Here is a 12,608-nt window from a genome sequence, read left to right on the forward strand (position 1 = left end):
TTTTAGGCCCTTGATTCGCACAATCCGTTAAGAATTGAGGAAAGTGGACATCGGATTTGGGTTCAGAGGGTCAGAATTAGTGGGGAAGGGTAGGAGATGTCGTCGGAAACTCACCAGAGATGGGTTTTCTGGCAAGCCGCTGTGGTCACCGGATTATGCCACCATTGGCAGCCATTGGCCGTGAAAATTGGTGGAGAGGTAGATCTGGTGATGAGTAATCCAACGGAATAGGCAGTGAGGCAAACAGAGTCTGGTTTGGGAGGAATCTACAATGGAAGGTAGTGGCACCGTTGCCGGAAATCACCCCGATCCAGACGCATCAGCGGTTGGTTGGCCGTGAAATTTTAGGGGTTGGTCAGTTTTCAGGTGGGCTTGAAGGTGGTCCGACGCGTGTACTATTCTGGTGGTCGGACAGTGGTCGGATGGTGGTGGCTGGTGGTGGTTTCTCTCAACTCACTCTCTCTCCTCTTTCACCCTCCTCCCTCCCATGCCCCACCACCCATTTTGGCTAATTAAAATGCCACCCGTGGGTACCACTGTGCACTCATGGGATTGGCTGAAAACTTGACATGTGGCGACACTATTTACATGCACACAAATTAATGAATAGTAACCACTGTCTCGGAGAAACTTTTCGGGTCCGCAACTTTCAAATCACATGTCCAAATTAGGCATGCCACTAGTCTACGAACTCATATCAACGAGTACTTTACAACTATACATGAGCCAAAGCTCAATTCTACAAGAATAAAAAGCCAGCTTCGGCACCTTCGGATAGTTCGGACCTCGACTTGTTTTGCTCATAACTTTCAAACTGTAGATCTGTTTTCGACATGCTACTAGTCTAGGGACTTATGTCGATGTGTACTTCGCAACGGTTCCTTGGTCAACCTAGAATTTTATCAGAATCAAAAAGTCAAAGTTGAACCCTCTCGGTCAATATCAGTCAAACCCGATCAACCTCGGTCAATGTGCAAAAATTCCGGTATAATTTGGGATGGGGTGTTAAATTTTCAAGCATAAGGTGTTCTTTACTAACCAGCAAATAGCTAATTTGGAGGACACAGAACCTGCTATGGTTCAAGAAGCGTTAGCTAATCCAAAATGGAAAGCTGCTATGAACCAAGAGTTTGAAGCTCTAGTTAAAAATCACACTTGGTCTTTGGTTCTTTACTGTCCTGGAATGGATCTAGTTAGTCATAAATGGGTTTTTTGAGTTAAAAGGAATGCTGATACAACTGTTCAATGGTATAAAGTAAGACTGGTTGCAAAAGGCTTTCACCAACAACCAGACTTTGACTTCAATGAAACTTTCAGTCCAGTTATTAAGCCAACAACAATTAGATTGGTTCTCAGCCTTGCAATTTCACAAGGATGGGAGGTAAGACATTTAGATTTCAATAATGTTTTTCTTAATTAAGACTTGCAAGAAACTATTTATCTCTCACAACCTCAAGGATTTGAAGATAAGGTATTGCTATAACAGCGCAGACCACCCTCATGAGATATTGTCTGCTTTGGAAGATAGGTGGTCAGCCCAATCCTATCCCTCATGGTTTTATGTTTCCTGTCAGGAAGGCCTCTCTGGGGAAGGCCTTTCTGGGAAAGGCCTTTCAAGGGAAAGGTATCCATACCCTCTTATAAGGCATGCTTCTTTCCCCTTTCCAACCGATGTGGGATCTCACAATACACCCCCCTTGGGACCCAGCGTCTTCACTGGCACACCGATCCGGGTACCGGTTCTGATACCAACTGTAACAGCCCAGACCATCTGCATGAAATATTGTCCGCTTTGGAAGCTAGGTGGTGAGCCCAACCCTGCCCCTCACGATTTTATGGTCTTTGTCAGGAAGGCCTCTCTGGGCTCCTTTGGGGAAGGCCTCTCAACACCCTCTTATAAGGTGTGTTTCGTTCCCCTTTCCAACCAATGAGGGATCTCACACTTGCCAACGCATGTTTGTAAGCTTCATATGCCTTGTATGGCCTTAAACAAGCTCCACAAGCTTAGTATGATAAACTAAAAGGGGCCTATTGAGTAAAGGATTTACTAGGCCCTACTGAGTAAAGGATTTACTAACACTGTACCAGATTCTTCTCTCTTTGTTTTGAAGACACAATTTACATATATCCTAGTTTTGGTCCATGTAGATGATATTATTGTGAGTGGCTCAAATAGGGATGTAATCAAGCAATTGATTATTGATTTACATTCACAGTTTTCTTTAAAAGACTTGGGTGCCTTAAGCTTCTTTCTTGGTATAGAAGTAAAAAGAAGTGAAAAGGTATGTTGTTGACACAAACAAAGTATATAAATGATTTGCTTAGGAAAACTAAAATGGATAGAGCTAGAGCATCACCATCACCTACGATCTTGAGTAAACCTCTGTTGTTAACTAAATGTGATATTATGCATAATCTCGACATGTATAGAAGCACTATTGGAGCTCTACAGTACCTTACAATTACTAAAACAGACATTTGTTTTGTTGTAAAAAAATTGAGTTAGTTTGTACAAGCACTAACACTATTACATTGGGAAGCTTGTAAACGTTTATTAAGGTACCTGAAAGGGACTACATCTCATGGCTTGCTCATAAAATTAGCAATGAAATTTGCTGTTCATGGTCTTTCAGACTTAGATTGGGCAAGTGATAGAAATGATAGAAGGTCAACAAGTGGATATGGCATTTTTGTTGGTTCAAACCTTATCTCATGGAGGTCTAAAAAGCAACCTGTTGTGGCTCGTTCGAGCACTGAGGCTGAATACAAGGCTTTAGCTCACATCACTTCTAAATTATGTTGGTTATAGAATTTGGTCAAAGAACTTCAACTAGAGTTACCTAAGCCAGTGATTTGGACATATAGCCTTAGTGCAGCAACTTTGGCTGAGAACCTTGTATAGCATCAGAGAACAAAGTACATTGAAATCGATATGCACTTTGTAAGAGATAAAGTAATGGATAAAACTATTGAAGTCAGGTATATGCCAACTAACGAGCAAATAGCTGATGTGTTTACCAAAGCTGTGGGAACCTCTAGATTTCTCTTTTTGAAAACAAATTAGGGGTTGTCAATGTTGCTTAAGTTGAGTGTTCAAGGGGGAATTTACTTCACGTTTTTAGTTGAATGCTCAAAGGGAATTTTTCAGGTGTTTATGCTCAGAGAAATTTTTTGCTATTTTCCTGACTTCTTCTGTTGCAAACTAGTTGTTCATTCTTTGAATATATCATATATCTACTTCTGGTTTTCTAGCTGCTGTTGCTCTACTCTCAAGGAGTTCTACTACTAATTTTTCTGGCTGCTGGTGCTCTACTCTCAAGAAGTTCTCTGTTGGTCTAGTTTGCTCAAGCTAAATGTCTCTAGTGACATGTTAATTTCAAACTCATATTTTGCTCAAACACAATTTCACAAAATAAGAGTTTGAGGGGGAATCTTGATGAAAAATGACGTGTCATTATTAGTTAGTTTGTTTTTGTTTTGTTTTTAGTCCAGGTCAGCAACTGAGATGTTAGTTTGATTATGTATTAGTATAAATAGCAATCACGTGTAATAAGACTTTCAATGGAAACAATTTATTGAATATTCTAGAAAAGCCAGTTCACGTTTCTCTCTTCATTTTCTCTCTTGTTCTTGTATCTTCCTTTATTTTCTTTTATTTTCTTTCTATCCAAACACTACTTTACAAAGTCTAAACCCATTTTAGTTGAAAGGTTAAAACCCTAAAATTTGTTTCCGCCAACATGTTAAAAAGGTAGAAAGTGGCAATTTAGTAACAAACATAAAAATGATGGGGAATAGTTTTGAGTGATGACTTCTTGGTTTTTACCAAAGTAGTGGGATACATGTAACTTATTTAATGGAAACAGCTATTGTGCAACATAATGTAAATTAGAGTGTAACTAGCACTCCTAAAAAACTTTATCCTTTGTGATTTAAAAAATTCTATAATGATAGGTGGCAATCTTTAACATATGCTCTAAATTTTTTATTTAATAAAATTAGAAATTGCGTATTTAATAAATGGAAATCTCGCGACCAAAGAATTCTTTAAAGTTTTGATAGAAAGGCATAGAATCTCATAATGCCGAGGATTGTGCTCAAAACGATATATATATATATATATATACTATGCGAATATAGAATATATGTATCGATATAGGAAATCATCATATTCTAAGATAGCTCAGGTAGAAGATCCTATGACCTCAAATGTCTCAGGTTGTGCTACGTCATGCTGGCTGCCAACAAAAGATTCTATCATAGCCAGTAGTATGCCTTCAGTCTTTGCAATGGAAGTTCTTTGTACTTGCATATATTGATAAACCATCAATCAGTGGGAAAAATTTCAAGTACTACCGAAGTACCAGACTCAGAACTCGTTCAAATCACTTTACGCCACGTGGGATTACTTTCTATATCAGATAAAACTCTCCTCTACCTTACTGCCAGCTACTGCACTATTCTCTCTTGCACCAAAAAAAAAAAAAAAAACAAAAAAACAAAAAAACAAAGGAAAAAACCAGACCTTCAATCTTGGTAAAATTTGAACCACGGCCCCACGGGTTTAAGTCATTTGTCCACAAAATTGAAAAATAAATATAATCAGATGAACCCATAATGGACAAGGGAAAAAAAAAAAAAAAAAAAAAAAAGAAGAAGAAAAAAACCAAAATTGAAATTTAAAAATCTCTAAACTTTGTTCTTTAGGCTTAACTAATTATGAAATTTGGGATCTTTGTTTGTTATTATTATTTATTTTGGTAAAAAATCATGCTCAATCCTAGTAATCAGAGACACAACTTTAGTAATGCTGAAAGATAAGCCCAGATTTTTGAGCAAGTTGCCGAAGAGAAAGAGCAAGAAAGAGCACTATTTGCAAATTTTTGTTGATGGAGGGAGTTGATATATCAGGTTTCATATTTCTGGTTTTTCATGAAGGTTTTCGATGCTTTCATATTTTTGGTGATAAGGGAGTTGGTGGTTACAGGGAAAAAAAAAAAAAAAAAAAAATCGTTTGCCACAAATTTGTTTGTTGCCGAAAGAGAAGCAGAGGGAGAGAAGAAAGAGGAGAGAGAAAGAGCCAGTTTTGAAAAAGATGAGAGATAGCTTATATGTTATCTTATATGGAAAGTAATTTTCCACATGGCATAACATGATTTGATAGAGTTCTGAATCCTGGGTACTCCAGGAGTACTTAAAAGTTTTCTCAATCTCAATCACTGAAGAATTAGTGTGTTCGTGTGGATGCGTGAACCAATGTGCTCCCCAGAATCGGCAACTGCAGGGGGTGGATTCAAAAATGTTGGTGAAGGGCCGAACAAGATTGCTATTTATTTATTTATTTATTATTATTATTATTATTATTTTTTCAACGAAGCCAGTTCCTACATATGCCATTACTATTAGGCGGATTTGGAGCATATTAATTTATGTAAAGAGAAAATATTATAATAAATGAAGGAGATTATGCTCCACGCTATTATATATATTATATATGCTCCACGCTTATATATATATATGTAATTGGAAATAAGAAAATGATGGCCTTGATACTTAGTTGTCTTTGCTATTGGTTTGTTGTCTATATCAAGATCGAGAGTAGGGGGAGGGGGTGGATTCGGAACTTACTGATCCGCTGAGATCTCCGAATATCAAATTTAAATTTTAAATTTTAAACTAATTACATATAATAAGTTAGAAATATTTATCTTAGATTTTTTTTTAATATAACAAAAAAAAAGAAAAACATATTACAAAATTTATTTAGATACAAATTAACATTATTAGCAAACTTAAAAAAATTATAGATAAATAAAAAAAAGCCTTAAAATTCTATTAAGAAAAAATATAATGTTTTTTTGGTGGAAAGACCAAAATATAATATTGAATGCAAATTTAAAAATCAATCAAATATATATGAAATAGGTTATGAAAAGTTTAATATAAATATGGACTAAAATTAAAATTAAATGTGCAATATAAAAATACAAATTAATTATCTATTCTATTATAAGATATCAAATATGATATTATAAATTATCTTTATGACAAATAAATGATTTATATAAGTATAAATGTTAAATTTAAAGAGACAATATATTATGTTTTAGATTTTGTAATTTTTTTTTTTTTGAGAGGGCCAATTATATCTTTTTTTTTCAAAAATTATTGGGGATAAATATATATATATATATATATAATAAAAAAATGCTAATTATCTTTCTGGTAAATAATTATTAATAAAATTTATATGCCAGATGATATTTTAAATGGCTATCATAATTTTATATTGGACACTACCATCATTATGGGTTAATCGGAAGATTTTATTTATTTATTTTTTCTTTTCTTGTGAAATTGGGTTAATCAGAGTATCGGGCGGGTTTTATTTGGGGCTGTAGAAATGAGTTCTGTATGTTTGCAAAGTAAATAAATAATTCATTGGAATATTGCCAAACTGTTCGTTGTTAAAAAACATTCTACCTATTGAGAATTCGGTTCTGAAGACATTGAACAGAATTTATTGATTTTGACATAGTTGAATTTTTATTTTTTGATGAAAATCTTTACACAAATAAAAAGAGAATGTAAAATAAAGTCTCCTTCTCTTAAATATATTATATTTTTTTAACAATAATTAAATTAGCCTTGTAAGTGATTCAAAATTATAAATACTTCAAATACTAACATATAAGTCATGATTTTCCTATTGGGACTACCCAGTTGAGAAAGGTTAAAATTTTAAAATTTAATATAAATGATCATTTATTATCTTTTGAATCGCTTTGAAAATTAAAACTTTAAAATACATAAATAATTTATTGCATTCATATTCAATTCATATATAAAATTTTAATATTTCATTAAATTTATATCAGATTATTAATTTATTTTTTAATCATAGATTTTAAAATAATTAAAAACTAATAAAAAAGGCTTAATACTAAAATCATCAAATAAATTTGATGCCTATTTGGCTTAGATGATAGGAGCTTTTTTTAAATATAATATAATAAATATTATCTTAGATGAAGTGGCAATTCATATCAATTATATCCTGTAATATAGTAAGACCTGTAATTTTACAATTCGAACATTTTAGTGGTTGTCCTTGCAGTGATAGTGTTTACACTTCTTCTATGAGATTCTGATTAAGTCATCCAATTTTATATCCAAATATATATATATATATATATATTTTGAAATTAGGGTATCTTGTTGAACTTTTATGGGGAAAACCAGCTTCTCTGTCAGCCACCTTTAAATTTAATTTAGTTAAATACACAGATTACATTCCTTGTGGGGGAATTATATGGCAAGAACTCCACTTGAATTTAAAATTCTGACTTTGATATATTATTAAACAATTCTGTTGTTTTGTGAGTCAAACAGATCAGAGCTAGTTAGACAGATCAAAAACCATAATCAAAAGTAGTAAATTTGATTAATGCTTAAGCATTAATTCCCTTAGACATTAAATATTCGAATGGTATATTTATAATTTGTTTTTTTGAGAATAGTATCTTCATAATTTTATATATATTGCTTTTGCCTTGGGCCCTGGCGAATTTTCGACCTTTCCAGCTCTAAGAATCAATGGCTGAAGTTTGTGACCGTTAATCCCCCATCCTCAATATCAGGTAAAAAACGAAAAAACATGTTGTCGAAATGTTGACGAAATTGCTAACGTCCTCGCAATTTGGAAAGGCTGATTCCAGTTTTATATATTGATGAGGAAGAGCGCACTAATCCAGTTTGGGTCAACTGTAAATCCATGTTAAATAATGAAACCTGTCATTTGCTTCTAAAAGATGAAGCACATAGAATAAATCCAAGCCAAAATAGAAATTCTTTGTGTGCATATTTGGTTTGTATGAGCTATGGTGGAATTTTAGAGTTAAATTCTTTTTGGTAAAGATTTTGCTCCTACTTTTATTTCTATCTGCTTCTTTAGAAGTGTATTTTGAAAAAATCAATCTTTATTTACTTTGATTAAAATTTATTTTAAAAGTTTGAAGCATTTTCAAAAAAATTTCCAATTGACATTTTCAGTTTTTAAGTTTTAAAAGTTGTTTAAAAGTTACTTCTAACTTTTCTAAAGTTATGCCAAATAGTTCTTTAGCTGCGTAGCTAGCTATGATTATTGGAAATTCGTTGGCTTGGTCTTCTAGAGTATATATACATATACATGTATATTAATTGGAGGTTAATTGCCTTGCTCGCATGTCTAGAGCATATATACATATATATTAATTGGCTTGGACTTCTAGATCTTCAATAATATATAAACATATATAAGTACGTTTATAAATTAGATTTCCTTTGCTTGTACATTATTATACGAGGAGGAGCAGCTCCATCATATTAGATCATCAAAAATCCTATAAATATATATATATATATATATATATATGTATATATGTAGCTCTGTTATGATCCATACTGCCATATAAAAATTATCTATATATTATATATATATAATTAATTTGGAGGGGGATAGTTTTAGCTTATCTTGGAGAGCAACTGATTTTGGTACTAAAAATATGGAACGCAAATGTTGATAATTTAATTGGTTATCTTTATAGATTAACTTATTCTCTCACACAAGATTTGTAGTTTAAAAATAAATAAATAAAAGGGTTATTATATATATGTAAAACCAAACGGACCACAAATTTTACAGATGATACCTTGATTAATAGATTAAAAACTAAAAACTTAGTTGGGAATGTAACAATCTTAAGTAGTTGCCGCATTATCAATTTCTAGAATATTATATATGCAAACATATAGGAATGATATGGTAAGATAATTATGGGGAAGAATTATAAAGAACAGCATTTGCAACCATCAAATTTGCAAGATTTTTGTGATTTGGCAGGCTGTGGATGGTTGTCCTTCTTAGTCCATCTCTATAAGTTTTTTACCATATCAAAATCGTATAAATACATATGTGTGTATATATATTATATGATTTTTTTTTTTTTCCAATGTAGAAATCCTGCACAAATTTTGTCTGAGACAATGAATATTCTTAAAAGGATATGCGTATAGTTACGGTACATAAATCTATATATGTGTATGTGTATATAGGTAATCGTAATATTTCTGGAGTCTGGACCATTTCTTCTGCTTTAAATAGGCCACAAGCAGGAGGAAGAAAACCTCATAACATGGCTGACAAAACTAGAGAACAATCAGCAGATAGAAAACTAGAAGCTGAGTTACGTGGTGATACTCCTCCTATAGATGTTTCTAAGGATAAAAAAATCGAAAAGAAGAAGAAACATGCAAAGGCTGAAGATGAACTCCGCGGTACTAATAATCAACCTGCAGGTTCCTCCAGCTCGTCTGGTCCTACTAGAAAACCTGCTGCTTCATCCTGTTCATCTGCTAGGCAGGGTGAGACCTCAAATTACAGAAAGTAAATGGCTTTTCATTTCGCTGAATGGTTATATATTGTGTGCTATCGTGTTTTCCTTCAACTGTGGCCGTGATCGTACAAAAAATGCTGATTTTGTGGTCATCATTGAGGTTAACCATGTTATACATGATTATCGTCATTAAGTGATAAGACACTTAAAAATTATATCTTTTGCGTGATCAAGGAAGAATTGCCAGCACAAACTGGAAAATATGTTTGATACTCTGTGATTATGGTAAAAAAGTTAATTCGGTTCGTCCGACTTAGAATGGGGGTAGGTTGGTACGTATCAAAATGATGGAAAATTTTGTACGGTGTGGCGTTATTTTTCCATTTGTAATAATCACACTATGTTTTCACCACCATGGTGACACGTATAATATGATGATTTCGTGTTCTATATATTTTAAAGTTTGTCTTCTATTATATATTGTAATTTAATAAGCTTGATTATGTTCAATATATAACTAAATATTTACTCATGAAATATACTCTTCGGCATGCTAAGGGAAAAATAATCACATAAACTTCTGGGAAAGCAATCACAATCAACTAGAATCCAAAATTTCACAGTTCTATATGTTGATTCTATATAATACTGGGAAAATATTAAATCATCAAAAAATGGGTAAACTAACCCCTTTTTTTTTTTGGGTTGATACTGAGGTTGAGCTAAGATTGATCGATACTTTTTGTTCATTAATTATTGTCCTTTTTACCATTAAGTCTACATATATATGGTGCATGCATACATGCATGCATGGCACCCAAAAAGTGGGTTATTACCTGGAAGTGAAGAGTAATTTTTAAGTCGTAAATATCTATTTTTACTTTGCATAGTTAGTCTTATACTATCTATGATGAGAATGCTAATTATCTATTATTAACTTTAACTATATCAAAAACATATTTATATATATATATATATATGACCAACTTCATGTCAAGTCCATAAGTTTAAGACTTAATATGGACCAACATCCCGTAAAATATTGCAAGATGAAATTTTCTCTTGCAATACGTTTCGAGACATTGGTCCGCATTATTTCTTGAATTAAAGGACTTGACTTGAGCCGAACTGTATAGATATACATATATATATATATATATATATGTCATTGGGTTAACGAAATTATCAACACATTACTCACGTAAAGCTGTTTAACGAAAACGTTTTGTCCATGACGATCTAATCTGAAGGTCTGTCATCTGAGTCCTCTCGGGGACTTCTCACCTCCCTGAATCTTTTTCTTTCCACCCCATCTGCGTGTTGTGGGTTTGGTTTGGTGTTTCGCACTACTTCTGCTGTTTCCTTTCCTCAGTCGTTGTCTATGATGGAGCAAAGCCATAGCAGTTTGCCCCCCCTCCATGAAACTCTCAGATCCCTCTCGCTGCAACCAAAAACTGACCCAGGAGAACTGGTAAGCAAGAACATTTTAGTGGGGAAAATTTTATCTTAGCTTCCGCTCTTTCACTATTGGGGAAATTACTGCCAGAACATGGAACCTGAGGGGTAAGGTTCGTATAGAGAAGCTTTGAAGATATTATTTTCAAATTTTCCTTTGAGTTATTGGAAGAAAAGGAGAAGATCTTCAAAAGCAGGCCTTGGACTTTTAATGGAGCTCATCTCATCCTTAAGGAGTGGCCCAACTCATTAGCTCTATCAGAGATCTCTTTTCAATTCTCTAGTTTCACAGTTCAAATCCATGGTCTTCGCACAATGTTCCTCCATAAAGATACAGCAAGGCTGATAGGAGAACGATTGGGAAAAGTTCTCAGTGAATCAATCAACAGGAAGAATGTGGTGGCACAGCGTTACTTACGGCTAAGAGTGGATATTGACACTGATAATCCTATCCCGACGGGTTTCTTCTTGGAAAGATTAGAAGGGGAGGAGTCTTGGATACAATTTAAGTTTGAAAGATTAGGGGACTTCTGTTACAAATGTGGAAGGCTTTCACATGTTACTGGTAAATGTCCTTTTGAGAAACCGGCAATGATCGTTACGAGCACAGGAGTGGAGGCCCGTCTGTATGGCCCGTGGCTGAGATCGGAAATACCAGGGAGCTTACTCTGTGTCAATCCTCCGGCGGATGTCAGAGACCACGCGCAGATAGGTAACAGAGCCAATCTTTTTGGCTCTAGGGGAGCTGTGGTTCCCAATAACTTCTGGCTGGAGGATACACTCCACCAAAAGTTAGCGGAGCTTGAGGCAACAGAGGATGGTAGTAGCAGCCAAAGTCAGAAGTGGCGGGAGACAGAGTTCGAAAATATCAGAGCAATATGCCCAGAAATCGAAGCATTAAGACTCACCTTGCGGAGACACGAGATGAATTTTGAAAAAGAGCTACGGAAGTCGGTTCTGCAAAAGAGTAGAAACCGCAACTATAATATTTTGGGCCTGGCCGAATGGGCCACCAACATTATTAAGGTCATTGCAACCTCAAAAGCACAAGAGAGAAGAGAGTTGGGCCCAACAGACCCAGATTTACTTGAAACCCTCGGGCTGGGCCCACCATCAGTCATCAAAGCCTCAGGGAGAATGCCTACTTCACACAAGAAAATGATCCTTTAGCGACGAAATTTTTATCGGCGAATTAATTTATTGTCACTAAAGACATCATTACCGGCAAAACAATTCCTCGATAAAAACTACATTTTTGGCGATGAAAAAATAAAATCGCCGGTAAATGTTATATTTTTACCGACGAAAACACAATTTTGCCGGTAGTGGATTGACTTTTACCGACGACTCCTTAATATTGTCGGTAAAAATTAACTATTTGCCAACGAAATAAAAATTTGTCGGCAAAAGTTATAGATTTTGCCGACAACTTCAAATATTGTCGGTAAGAAGGAAACAATTACCGACGAAATTGAAATTAGTTGGCAAAAGTTATACCTTTTAGTGACACTCTGAAATTTTCTCGGCAAAAGGTTTGAATGGAGTAATTGGGAAACTGGGACGAGAAATTCAAATCAAAATGAATATTGCTGGTGTAAAAATAATAATATTAATTTATTGGCAACTTGGCAATGCCTTTTTCTTTTTTCTTTTTTTTTTTTCACCTCTTTTCTACTCTATGTCCCACACTTTTTTAAAAAAAGTCTGTTTTATTTTTATTTTTTATTTTTTATCTAACAAAAAAAAGTCTCAAAATTTGCACAATTATTTTTTATTTTG

At 34.1% G+C, this 12,608-nt stretch overlaps 1 protein-coding gene across 1 annotated transcript in view; it reads left to right on the forward strand.

Annotated features, from left to right (window-relative positions):
• Positions 1-12,608, forward strand: part of LOC112491241 (ankyrin repeat-containing protein NPR4) — a 73,615-nt gene that overhangs the window by 35,449 nt on the left and 25,558 nt on the right. The window lies entirely within an intron of this gene.

The sequence above is a fragment of the Ziziphus jujuba genome, chromosome 8, assembly GCF_031755915.1.
Source record: "Ziziphus jujuba cultivar Dongzao chromosome 8, ASM3175591v1".
Lineage (NCBI taxonomy): Eukaryota > Viridiplantae > Streptophyta > Magnoliopsida > Rosales > Rhamnaceae > Ziziphus > Ziziphus jujuba.